Source organism: Bubalus bubalis, chromosome 1 (assembly GCF_019923935.1).
Source record: "Bubalus bubalis isolate 160015118507 breed Murrah chromosome 1, NDDB_SH_1, whole genome shotgun sequence".
Taxonomy (NCBI): Eukaryota; Metazoa; Chordata; class Mammalia; order Artiodactyla; family Bovidae; genus Bubalus; species Bubalus bubalis.
Window position 1 is genome coordinate 117,928,248 of NC_059157.1, and position 12,896 is coordinate 117,941,143.

The following is a 12,896-nucleotide window of genomic DNA, read 5'->3' on the forward strand; positions in this document are numbered from 1 at the left end:
TTTGATCCCTGGGTTGAGAAGATCCCCTGGAGAAGGAAACGGCAAACTACTTCAGTATTCTTACCTGGAAAATCCCAAGGACAGAGGAGCTTGGAAGGCTATATAGTCCATGGGGTCACAAAAGAATCAGACATGATTTAGTGACTAAACAACAAGCTTGTATCTGTTAATGCCATACTCCTAATTTATTACTGCCTCCCTTACCCCTTTGGTAATCATAAGTTTGTTTTCTGTTTATGAGTCTGTGGTGTTTTTTTTTTTTTGGTATATATATTCATTTGTATTATTTTTTTAGATTACACATATAAGTAAACTTGTAATAATTGTCTTTGTCTTACTTCACTGTTTGCTCCATTTATTTGCTTAAGAATATTAGCTGAGTACTTGTTTTTAGGAAGCTTTACATTTAAATTATAAAAAACATATTTTAAGTGGTATTTAGTCTTGGAGTTTTTTTTTTAAGTTTACCCTTGGAGTGGTCTTTAGTCATTCACCACAGTCACCTCTGTGGAACCCCATTTCCTGGTAGGGTCTGCTAGGGGATTCTCCAGGAACTCTGCAGTGCTCTCTGATGCGAATCACATAGGGAACATAACAGTCAGATCTAAAGACCCAGTTATGGTACAGACCCCTCACTGATTCACCAAAGTGCACAGAATCGCCTTCGCTTACTCTGACCCGGGCACTGTTGTGAAGGAAAATGTATTTTGGATGCAAATACTCTGTGATGACTCCATGCTCCTGTGACATAAGCTGCTCAAGGCTCTTGAAACCAGAGATTCAGGAACCAGTGGCCAGGGTCACCAAAGAGGTGGGGGCCCCTTCCCATCCTGAGAGATGCTCCACTTGCCAAGGGAACCTGGGGTGCTGGCAACCCCAAGCCTGCCTCTTTCTGCCACACTTGTGACACAGGGAAATTCCAGGCTTCTCCAGAGACCATCTCAACGGCTTGGAATCCTGCCCTTTGACCTGTCTGGGCTGGCGCAGGCCTGGGAGGAAAAGAAAATAAATATAAATCTGTCTGATCACAGACAGAACATTTATCTTTCAACAGGAAGCTTCCTGAGGAAGAACAGTGGAGGGGTTTGGAACGAGAGCGCTGTGTGAGTCTGGCCTGTCCTTGTCTCGGCTTGTCAGGCTTAGTGCCTGGCATGCCCCACAGAGCCTCACTGGGAGTGGCATCGTGGCTGTGCTGAGCGCCAGCACTGCGTGGGTACCCCAGAGCCCTACCCTTCCCACCCAGGTCCCTCCATGGTCCACCTCCCTCATAACCAGTGAGGGCAGCTGATGGGACCAGCATGGCTCCCTAAGCAGAGGAGGAAACAGGTCTTCACCACTGAAGCCAGCGAGCCAGCCTCCCTCCAGGAATCTGGTCTTCCTTGGGGCTGTAGGGTGAGTGCCCGGGTAAGGGCAGGGTTGGGGAGCCAAACTCACGTGTTCCCGGTAGGGTGTCAGCTGACCTTTCAGGATCCTGAAAGAGAGAGGATGCTTGCATCCTCTGGGTTTGGCCTCGGGAATCACTTGTCTGGGACCCCTGTCACTTCCCTTTTACATCTCTATATCTCTGTCCTTGTCTGGCTCTGGCCAGAAAACTTCTGTGGCTTTAGATACTAAAGGACTGTAGAGGTCCCAGAAATCCTTTCCTGAAGCTCAGGAAAACCCAGTGACCTGTGATCAAAAGCCCATTTGCTAATAATCAGCTGGTGAAAAGTCATGGTCTCTCTCAAGCTCCACTCAGTAGATGATGTCTACTTGGAAGTCCTAAGGGTACCTTAAAATGACCACATAGAAACTTCTGCCCCTCTTCTTGTTCCACTTCACCCTCTCCTTCCTTCTGCTGAAGTTCCTTCTGCTGAGTTCCATCTGAGAACTCAAAGCCATTCCTCATCCCCCAATCCTCTCAACATCTTAAATCCAGGTGATTATCTGATGTACTCAAGATGTCCTCTGTGGTAAAACCCATTCATTCACTCACTGATTCATTCTAGACGCTTCTAAAGTGCTGGGCTCTCTGCTGGAGCTAGAGTTGCAGAGGTAAGGAGGAGTCAGGTGAGGCCTGCAGGGACAACTACCGCCTACACCAGGGCCAGGAAGAGCATGTGTGCTAGGCTGGAGGGCAGCCCTCAGGGGGCTCCATGCTCACTGCACGTACATTCAGCGAAAATCTGGATCGTTTCCAAGAGGAAACACAGGCCACAGAACAACGGTCAGTGTAAAGAACAGAGATACAGAAGGTGGGAAAAGTAATAAGATGGGCTCTGTCAGCATCACTTATTTTGAGAAAATGTTCTTTCACTCAGGAATCTTGATGGAGAACTTAAGTGGGTCCAGCAGGAAGAACAGAGAATAGCAGCCCCGTGGAGCTCCCATATGGGAGCAGACCAGCCCCTGAGATGGCACACATCTCAGCATGACTAATCCTCAGCACAACCCTGTGTGGTGAGTATTCTGCACATCCCCATTTACAGATGAAGAAACAGGTCAGGGGAATTTTGTGGGTGACTCAACAGTAACAAGAGTTAGAGCTGGGATTTAAACACAGATCTGTCTGACCACAGTGTTTCTGTTAATTATGGCATAGAAAGGATTCCCATTTCCACCAGCTTCTTTTGAATCAAGGCAGACCAGGCGTTCACACATGGGCTAAGCTAGCCTTTCAGTGCAGTGGCATACATTTAGCACCTGCAAACAAGATTTGCTGTTATGTGTTCGCTGGTATTCTGGGAACTGACTGTTGACAGTTACCAGCCAGGTTTTATCTCAGGTTATGTATTGAAATTCAGTTCGTATTTACCTTGCCCACAGAATGGCTCTGGAAATGGAACGGATTGGAAGTCAGGTGACGGAAGTTGTAATCCTGGACTTGTAGGGGATTAGTAGTATAACCTTGGAGAAGTCACTTTCTCTAGTTTCAATTTCCCTATATGAAAACAAAAAGAACACAATTCTACTTTTAGGATTGGAGAGATGTACAGGTGCATCAAAAAGTCTAAGGATGTTCAGAGCAACGCTGCATGTTGTGAAAACCTGAAGACCGCCACGTGGCAGCCGGCCTCCAAGTTGGCCCTTCTTGACCCCACCTCCTGCTCTCGCCCCAGCTGCAGTCCTCTCCCACTGCATCAGCGTTGTTATGTATGACCAACAGCCAACAGCACATGGCGGTGTGATGGCATGCCAGCCATTCCTGAACTTGGGCTATACACAGGCAGCAGCTTCCATCCTGGGTTCTCTCCCTCTTTTTCATCACTAAGGAAGCTGCCTTGTTGTGAACAGCCTTACAGAAAGCCCCATGCAGAGAAGAGCTGAATCTTCCTGCCATTTAAGTGATGGCTTACACCTTATATACCAATCTTTTGCCCCTGGCCAAGTCTTCAGGTGACTGAAGCCCTGGCCCACAGCTCAACTGCAACCTCATGAGAGACTCTGATCCAGAACCAGCAGGATAAGTTGTTCCCAGATTCCTGGCCTCAAACTGAGGAGATGATAAACATATGTTATTTTAAAGTGCTAAATTGGGGGACTTCCCTGGTGGTCCAGTGGTTAAGAATTTGCCTTGCAATGCAGGGGACATGGGTTCAATTCCTGATTAAGGAACAAAGATCCCACGTGCCATGGGACAACTAAGCCTGTGAGCCAAAACTGCTGAGCCTGGGTGCCTCAACCAGAGAGCACGCATGGTGCAAACTACAGACCCCATGCTCTCTGGAGTCTGCGCACCACCACTGGAGACAACCTCTGTGTCACAACTAAGACCCGACACAGACAAAAGAAACATGCTAAATTGGGGAGTCATTTGTTACACAGCAATAGATAACTAATACACCCCAGACTACAGAATTTTATGCAGCAGTTAAAAAATTGAGTAGATCTCTGTGTGCTGATATGGAAAGATTTCTGATATGTTGTTTTGAGAAAATAATAACTTCAGAAAAATACACAGAGCTATATCCCTTTTACATAAAACACCATCACCACCTGCTATATTTTTCTGCATTTACACATGCACGTGTGCTGTGCTAATCGTTCAGTAGTGTTCAGCCCTGGAACCCCATGGACTGTAGCCCGCCAGGCTCCTCAGTCCATGGGATTTCCCAGGCAAGAATACTAGAGGGGGTAGCCATTCTCTTCTCCAGGGGATCTTCTCAACCCAGGGATCGAACCCAGGTCTCCTGCATTGCAGGCAGATTCTTTACGGTTTGAGCCAACAGGGAAGCCCACATATGCATGTACATATGTAATACATAAGACAGAATAATATATGAACAAATTAACATCAGTAAGAGGATCAGAGAAAGATGCAAAAGAAAACTTGCTTTTTAAAAATTCAATATACTGCAATTTCATGTTAGACTTTCACCCTGATAATGTGTTCATATATTACTCATATACAAAAAATTCTTTTTTAAACAGAGTGGTTGCACTCTATGATGAATGAGGTCTCTTTCAACTCTGGTGTTTTATAGTTCTATTAAAATAATCACTGAATGCAAATTAAAGGAATGAGATATTATTTATTACCTGTTCACTGGCAAGCATTACAAAGATTGATAAATTAAGTATTGGCAAAGATGTTGGGAAAACTGGTCCTCTCATGCACTGCTTCTGGGAAAATAAACTGAGAATCAGTTTGAAAGGCTGGTTAGGATAAGAATAAGATATCAACTAAAACAAAATCATGAAGACTCCACACCCTTTGAGGTCAAGCACTTTTAGATACTCATTAATTTACATAGAAACATGCTGGAAACTGGGATGTCCCCGGTGGCTCAGTGGTAAACAATCCACCTGCCAGGCAGGAGACACAGGACATAAGCATTTGATCCCTGGACCAGGAAGATCCTAGGAGAAGGGCGTAACAACCCACTCCAGTATTTTTGCCTGGAGAATCCCATAGACAGAGGAGCCTGGCAGGCTATAGCCCATGGGGTCACAAAGAACTGGACACAGCTGAAGTGACTTAGCACACATGCAGGCTGGAAATGAAGCATGCAGATGATGCCACTCTAATGGCAGAAAGTAACGAGGAACTAAAGAGCCTCTTGATGAGGGTCAAAAAGGAGAGTGAAAAAGCTTGCTCAAAACTCAACATTCAAATAACTAAGATCATGGCATCCGGGTCCATCACTTCATAGCAAATAGATGGAGAAACAATGGAAACAGTGAGAGATTTTTATTTTCTTAGGCTCCAAAATCACTGTGGATGGAGACTGCAGTCATGAAATTAAAAGATGCTTGCTCCTTAGAAGGAAAGCCATGACAAACCTAGACAGCATATTAAAAAGCAGAGACACCACTTTTCTGACAAATGTCCATATAGTCAAAGCTATGGTTTCTCCAGTAGCCATGTACAGATGTGAGAGTTGGACCATAAAGGCTGAGCAATGAAGAATTAATGCTTTTGAATTGTGGTGCTACAGAAGATGCTTGAGAGTCCCTTAGATTGCAAGGAGATCAAACCAGTCAACTCTACAAGAAATCAACCCTGAATATTCATTGGAAGGACTGATGCTGAAGCTGAAGCGCCAATACTCTGGCCACCTGATGCGAAGAGCTGACTCATTGGAAAGGACACTGATGCTGGGAAAGATTGAGGGCAGGAGGAGAAGAGGGCAACAGAGGATGAGATGGTTAAATAGCATCACTGACTCAATGGAATATAGTTTGAGCAAACACTGGGAGACAGTGAAGGACAGAGTAGCCTGGCATGCTGCAGTCCATGGGGTTGCAAAGAGTCAGACACAACTTAGTGACTGAACAATAAAGGCAGATGGTAGTATACTTACTGATATAAATGCTGTACTGTAAGAAGCATTCTGTGACATACCTAAGGATGCAGATGGCAGCAGGCCTTGCAAGAGCAAACACTAAGATATAAATTAAATGTCTATAAACAAATGTCAGTGTATTTTATACTATGAAACTATTAAAATGAATGAGCTACACTTACATGTCATAACATGGATAAATCTCTAAGACATATAAAGTGAAAAAAAACATACTGCAGAATGTTACACATAATATCATTTAAAATTATAAGCACATAATACCATCTTTTTGTTGTACTTTTATGAAAAATCATAGAAAGAAGTCTATAATGGTGCAAACCAAAGTCATAAGGGTGTCTGTGTCTTTGGAGAAGGGGAAGAGACTATAGCTGAGGGATAATTAAGAGAGACTTAACCTTTATCTGCAATGTTCTGATGTGATTAAATAGTTATGAAGCACTTGTAAGTACTATGTAAGAAATGTATTTAAATATTCATGTGTCATTAAAAATTGAGTTATAAATATTTACTTACTCATACTAAGAAGAGCTTTGGCTGGATGAATAGGAATTTTGATACTTTAAAAACTGTTTATTTGTTTATGGCTGTGCTGGGTCTTTGCTGATTTTCTACAGTTATGGGGAGCTGGGGCTACTCTCTAGTTACGATGCATGGGTTTCTATTGTGGGGGCTTCTCGTTGTGGAGCATGGGCTGTAGGGTATGTGGGCTTCAGTAGTTGTGGTACATGGGCTCAGAAGTTACGGCTCCCAGGCTCTAGAGCACAGGCTGAGTAGCTGTGGTGTACAGGCTTAGCTGCTCCATGACATGTGGGATCTTCCTGGATCAGGGATCAAACCTGCGTCTCCTGCATTGGCAGGTGGACCTTTACCACTGAGCCACCAGGGGAGTCAGAATTCTGATGCTTTAAGAGCAGTACATGTCAACACAGGCTGGATGCACATCAGAATTACCTGGAGTTAAAGGAAAATGATGCCAGTCCTGGCTGCCCCCAACAACTCTTGGTGTAACTGGTGAGTAGCTCCAGCCTTGGTGCTTCTCAAAGGCTTCCTAAGTTGTTCTAGTGGATAGTCAGGGCCGAGAACCCCTGATTTAGAGCAGCAAGCTCTGAAGAATTGTTATAGAAAGTAAGACATTGAGGAAAAATTATGATGTGGTCTCCCTAGTTGGATGCTAGAATAAAAGAGGACATTAATAAAGTCCACATGAATATGATTTAGTCAACAGTGTGTACCAACATTAACATCTCAGTTTTGATAAATGTACCCCAGTTACATAAGACATGAACAAAAGGGAAATTCTCTGTACTGTCTCTACAGCTCTTCTGTGAATCTAAAATCCTTGCAAAATAATAAAGCACTACATATCTTGGATAATTATTCTGGTGATATTTTAATTCTTGCTCAATTAAAAAAAAACAACCTTTCAGAGGTCAAGATCAAATGGTGGAGTAGGATGTGGAGCTTGCCTTCCTCCACAAACACATCAAAAATACATCTACACTGGGACAGTTCTCACAGAAAACCACCGAAAGCTGATGTAAGATCTCTTATAAAACCAAAACCTCAAGAAAGCTCCCCACATAACCAGGTAGAATGAAAACAACAGAAATGAGAAGGAACCTATGAGGAAGTTGTGAAAGAGGATAGGGCCTCTTGCCCTGGGAATCCCCTTCACTGGCTGGGAGGTCTGCCAAGGCAGACAGGGTGCTGGAAGGGCCTGGAGTTTGTCTGAGAGGAGGGTATGGATGCGGGCTTGCTAGCAATCAGGGCAGAGAGAGACTGGCACTGATGGCTACCATGTCAGCACACCTGCCAGCCCAGAACGCATGCCTGCTAGTACATGCAGTGGTACTGAAACTCAGGCTTCAGAGTACGGACGCTGGGAGAAGACTCAGTTCGGCTGTACAGAGACAGCCTGAAGGGCCTAGAGTGTGGTCCAGGCCACGTGTTACCACATGCAGGATGGTGCAAGTCTACTACAGAAGCTCTGTTATCAGTGCATGCAAGATGGGACTTGGGTCTGCCATAAGACACTCACTGTCACCGTGCTCACAGCGGGGGTGCAGCTCCAGCCACAGCAGGCTTTGTTAGGGTTCACGTGGGAATTGGGACATTGGAGCTGAGTTTGGGGATATGTCCAGGAGCAATGGACTTTGTTGACCCACACTAGGGTGGTGGGAGGTGTGACAGAGTCTCATGTCCCCAGCAGAGGAATATACAAACAACTCCTTTCCCAATGGGAGGGCTCTAGTCTACATGTGCAGGCTTCTATTCCAACAACGGGGGACCAAACCCTGCCCCTGACAGGGCTATGACAGCTACAGAGCAAATAGGATTTGTCCAACAACCAGTGCAGGCTCTAATCACAACACAAAATACACCCCTACCAGGGGGACAATGGCCAGACAAAGCTGGCATCCATATCAGAAACAGTCCTCGCATCAAAAATTCTGAACCCACACAATCTGCACAAGGACATTCCTACATACAAACAGCCTTCAAGACCCAGTAGATAATTTTTTCTCCTAAATACTTAAGTAAAAGTATTACTTAAGTAATACTTCAGTAAAAGTCAGGGAAACTTAAGTAAAATGAAAACACAGAGGAACTAGTACTGAATAAAAGAGCAAGAGAAATCTGAAAGAACAATGAAAGAGACCTCCCCACTCTACCAGACCACAGCTTCAAAAAGCAGGCAATGAAAATGCTAAAGGAATTTAAAAAGATTATTAATAGAAATGCAGATCCTGTAACAAGCTACTAGAAACTATAAAGAGGAATCAATCAAAATTAGACAAAATGGTTGCTAAGATAGAAATCAATCTAGGAGCAATGAATAGCAGACTAATACAGAAGAAGAAATAAATGATCTGGAAGATAGAATAATGGAAATAACCCAATCAGTACAGCAGTCAGAAAGACAAACGAAAAAAAATGAAAGCAATATGAGATTTATGGATAATGTAAAGCATGACACACTATGTATTATGGGGGTTCCAGAAGGAAAAATGGAGAAGGCAACAGCAACCCACTCCAGTACTCTTGCCTGGAAAATCCAATGGGCGGAGGAGCCTGGTGGGCTGCAGTCCATGGGGTTGCGAAGAGTCGGACACGACTGAGAGACTTTCCCTTTCATGCATTGGAGAAGGAAATGGCAACCCACTCCAGTGTTCTTGCCTGGAGAATCCCAGGGACGGGGGAGCCTGATGGGCTGCCGTCTACGGGGTCGCACAGAGTCAGACACGACTGAAGCGATTTAGTAGTAGTAGAAGAAGGAAAAAAGAAAAGGGGATCAAAAATGTATTTGAAGAAACTATGGCTAAAACTTTCCAAACCTAAAGAAGGTAAAAGATATTTGGGTACAGGAAACACAGAGGGTCCCAAATAAGATGAACCCAAACAGACCCACACCCAAATATATAATTAAATTGGAAAAATTAAAGAAAAAGAGAGGACTCTAAAGGCAGCAAGAGAAAAATCAAAGAGTCATTTACAAGGGAACCCCCATAAGGCTATCAGCTCATTTCTGTACAGAAACTTTGCCAACCGGAAGAGAGTGGCATGATATATTTAAAGTCCTGAAAGGGAAGACTCTGCAACCTAGGTTACTCTACCTGGAAAGATTATCATTTATAGCAGGAGAAATGAATAAAAACACAGCAGTGCACCAAGGCTAAACCTACTGTAAAAGAAATATTGAAAGACCTTTTCTAGGTAGAAAAGAGCAATAATCTATAGGAAAGGGACACATGTAATAGGAAAGGCAAATATATGAAAGGATTGAAAACAACTTAAGCCAGTACATAGATTAAAAAACCATTCAATTTTTTGGAAAATGATTATAATAATACAATAATAGCAAAAGGACAAACATAAAGATGTAAAATAGGATATAAAAATCTCAGAGTGTGGGGAGGACAGTAAAACAATGTAGATCTCTTAGAATGTGCTTGAACTTGTATGACTATCAGTTTATAGCAAGTAGATATAAGCTATGGGTTAACACTCTTGAAAATCAGGCTAACCACAAAATCAAAAAAATATAATAGATTCACAAAAACCGAAAAGAAAGGAACTTAAGCATACGACAAAAGAAAACTATAAAACCACAAAAGGAAAATCAAAAAGAAAGAAACAAAGAACTACAAAATCAACTGGAAAACAAGGTTTAAAATGGCAATAAATACCTACCTGTAAATATTTACTTTAAATATAAATGGACTAAATGTCTCAATCAAAAGACACAGAGTGGCAGATTGGATTAAAAAAATAACCAAGAACCTATAATATGGTGCCTACAAGATACCCACTTTAGGTTGAAAGACTGCAAGCGAAGGGATGGAAACTGATATTGCATGCAAATGGAAATGACATGAAAGTGGGGGTAGGCAATACTCATATCAGACAAAAGTCTTTGAAAAAAGTAAAATACAAAGAAGGATACTATATAATGATAAAGAAATCATTACAAGAAGAGGACATTACACTTGTTAATATATATGCCTTCAATATAGGAATACCTAAACATATAGAAAAAGTTCTAACAGACATAAAGGGAAAAGTTGACAGGAATACAACAATAGAAGGAGACTTCAACACCCCCTGACACCAAAGGACAGATCTTTCAGACAGAAAATCAATAAGTATGAGATCCTAAATGATAACAATAGAACAGCTGGACACAATTGATGTCTATAGGACAATACCTTAAAAAAAACACAGAATATATATTCTTTTCAAGCATGTATGGAACATTCTTTAGGATAGACCACATACTCAAGACTCAAAAACAAGCCTCAACAAATTTAAGGGAACAGAATTGTTTCAAGCCTCTTTTCTGACCACACTGGTATGAAACTATAAATAACCACAGAAAGAAAAATGGGAGGAAAAACACATGGAGACTAAGCAACATGCTTCTAAAAAAAAAAATGGATCAATGAAGAAATCAAAGAGTAAATTAAAAAATATCTAGAGACAAATGAAAACAGAAAGATGATCCAAAATGTATCGAATGCAACACAAGCAGTTCTAAGAGGGTGGTTTATAGTGATACAAGCTTACCTCAGGAAACAAGAAAAATCTCAATCTAATCTTACACCTGAAGGAACTAGATAAAGAAGAACAAGCAAAACCCAAAGTTAGTAGAAGGAAAGAAATCATAAAGATCAGAACCCCAGTACTCCTACTGGGAGGGGCCTTGGAGGGGCCATACTCCGCTCTTCAGGATCGCAGACTTCTGGCAATGAAAAGATGTTAAACAAAGTTCATATTCTCCAGAGAGTTTGTCCCTCAAGGTTCACAGGATACATTTCTCAGGAGTAAGAACTGTCCATGAAGCTTGCAAGCTATTCCAGAATGTTACCGTAGAAGAGGATAAGTCCTTTCCATGGGAAGAGAAAACCCCAGAGCCTTCCAGCTTGGGGAATCTGAGTGCTCTTGGTCTGATGTGCCCTTTGCAGTGGTTGGGGAACAAAGGCCAGAGAGATGGGGGAAGAAGGGCCACACCTGCTGGGAGTGAGTGGAGGGCAGCGTTGGCCTTCAGATCCAGTTTCCTGATCTGCAAATCCAGGACTCTTCCTGTTGCTTCACCTTTGTCCCCGTACTTGGTGAGCAGATGTCTGTGTAAAGGGAATTTGTCTCTGAGTTAAGGAGAGCCCAGAACTTAAATTATGGTTCCTTGTACCTCCCTCTCGGAGAAGGCGATGGCACCCCACTCCAGTACTCTTGCCTGGAAAATCCCATGGACAGAGGAGCCCGGTAGGCCGCAGTCCGTGGGGTCGCTCAGAGTCGGACAGGACTGAGCGACTTCACTTTCACTTTCCACCTTCATGCATTGCAGAAGGAAATGGCAACCCACTCCAGTGTTCTTGCCTGGAGAATCCCAGGGATGGGGGAGCCTGGTGGTCTGCCGTCTATGGGGTTGCACAGAGTCGGACACGACTGAAGCGACTTAGCAGCAGCAGCAGCTGCTGTTTTTGCTGAGGCAAATTTCTCATTACTTATAAGAGAGGGGCTCCGTGAGATGGTGTCAATATGCCAAATGCTAACACTTCACAGAATGTTCATCACTGGATTTATAAATTCTGGACCTACTTGCACCCGAGTCCTTGGTTTGTCTCTGCTGGCGCTCTTGGCTGATAAGGGTTTTGCTTTAGTTCTTCTGGAGACCTGAGGTCTCTCAGCTGATGCAGGTTTTCAGCTGAGATGCCTGGGCCATGTTGCTGTGATATTTCCCCAGAAGATGTGTTATGCCTTCCCCTGGCTTGACAGAACACTGAAGGGCCTTAGGACCAGTCTGCCCAACCCGGAACATCTTATTTAGGCTTGGTCTGGGTAAAAATGGCCTTGGGGAGAGACAATTGCTTCTAAAACCATTGTCAGTAAAGTGTCTCTGATTTATCTTGCTTGAGGAGAGAAAGAAGTGATCCTGACCTGTGGCTTTGATTGGGATGCTGTGGGGAGATGGGAACGTGGTTCTCAGGCCGGCTGTGCAGTAGATTCACCTGGTGCCCCTCCAACCCCATTGGGATCTGACTGATTTGAGAGCCCGGACATGGTTATTTGTAAAAGTGCCACAGATGGCTTTAATAAGCAGCTAGGATTGGGGATTCCTGAGCAGGAGGGAAAGCGAGAAAGAACATTGAGGTCAGTGGATGGGATTGGTTATATTTGCCAAGTCAAGAAGTTTTCTAGGGAAGAGTGTGACTTGTCCATGGTTTTGTATATGGTTGGCAAGTTAAAGACAAGTTTCAGTTGAGCAAAGATCCAGGGACCACATAGTCTGTGCTTGTGTGGAAGGAAACAGGGATGGAAGCCACTCACCCAGCTGTCACGGGGAGCAGGACAGGAGAAGGGCCAATTCCCAATCCACGGCTCCTGTGACAGAAGATGGGTGAGGCAGGACCCAGCTCCCACCGCAGGCTCCTCCCACCACATCCTCCTATATATGGCTGTAAACCAAGTGTGGAGTGACTGTCTCCTTTGGACAGCCTCTCCTTTGAAAAGTAGGGTAGTACAGTAGCTGATCACATAAACCCAAAGCACCAATGCTTCCCAGCTGTGTGACCCAGGGCACATTATATAACTTCTCGGTGCTTCAATTTCCTC

General features: G+C 43.6%; 1 long non-coding RNA gene across 7 annotated transcripts; it reads right to left on the minus strand.

Moving 5' to 3' along the window:
* Positions 1-338: 338 nt before the first annotated feature.
* On the minus strand, positions 339-12,318 carry LOC123333757. Of its 7 annotated transcripts, none has more exons than XR_006551275.2 (5): positions 12,222-12,318; positions 10,851-11,407; positions 4,519-4,615; positions 2,795-2,920; positions 339-989 (listed from the first exon to the last, which is right to left on the minus strand). It is a non-coding gene; the product is annotated as an uncharacterized LOC123333757 (long non-coding RNA). The 7 variants fall into 7 exon arrangements; XR_006551278.1 differs by lacking the exon at positions 12,222-12,318 and adding an exon at positions 11,883-12,018 and having other exon boundaries at positions 4,519-4,599; positions 11,295-11,407; XR_006551274.2 differs by lacking the exon at positions 12,222-12,318 and adding an exon at positions 11,883-12,018.
* Between the last annotated feature and the right edge of the window lie 578 nt (positions 12,319-12,896).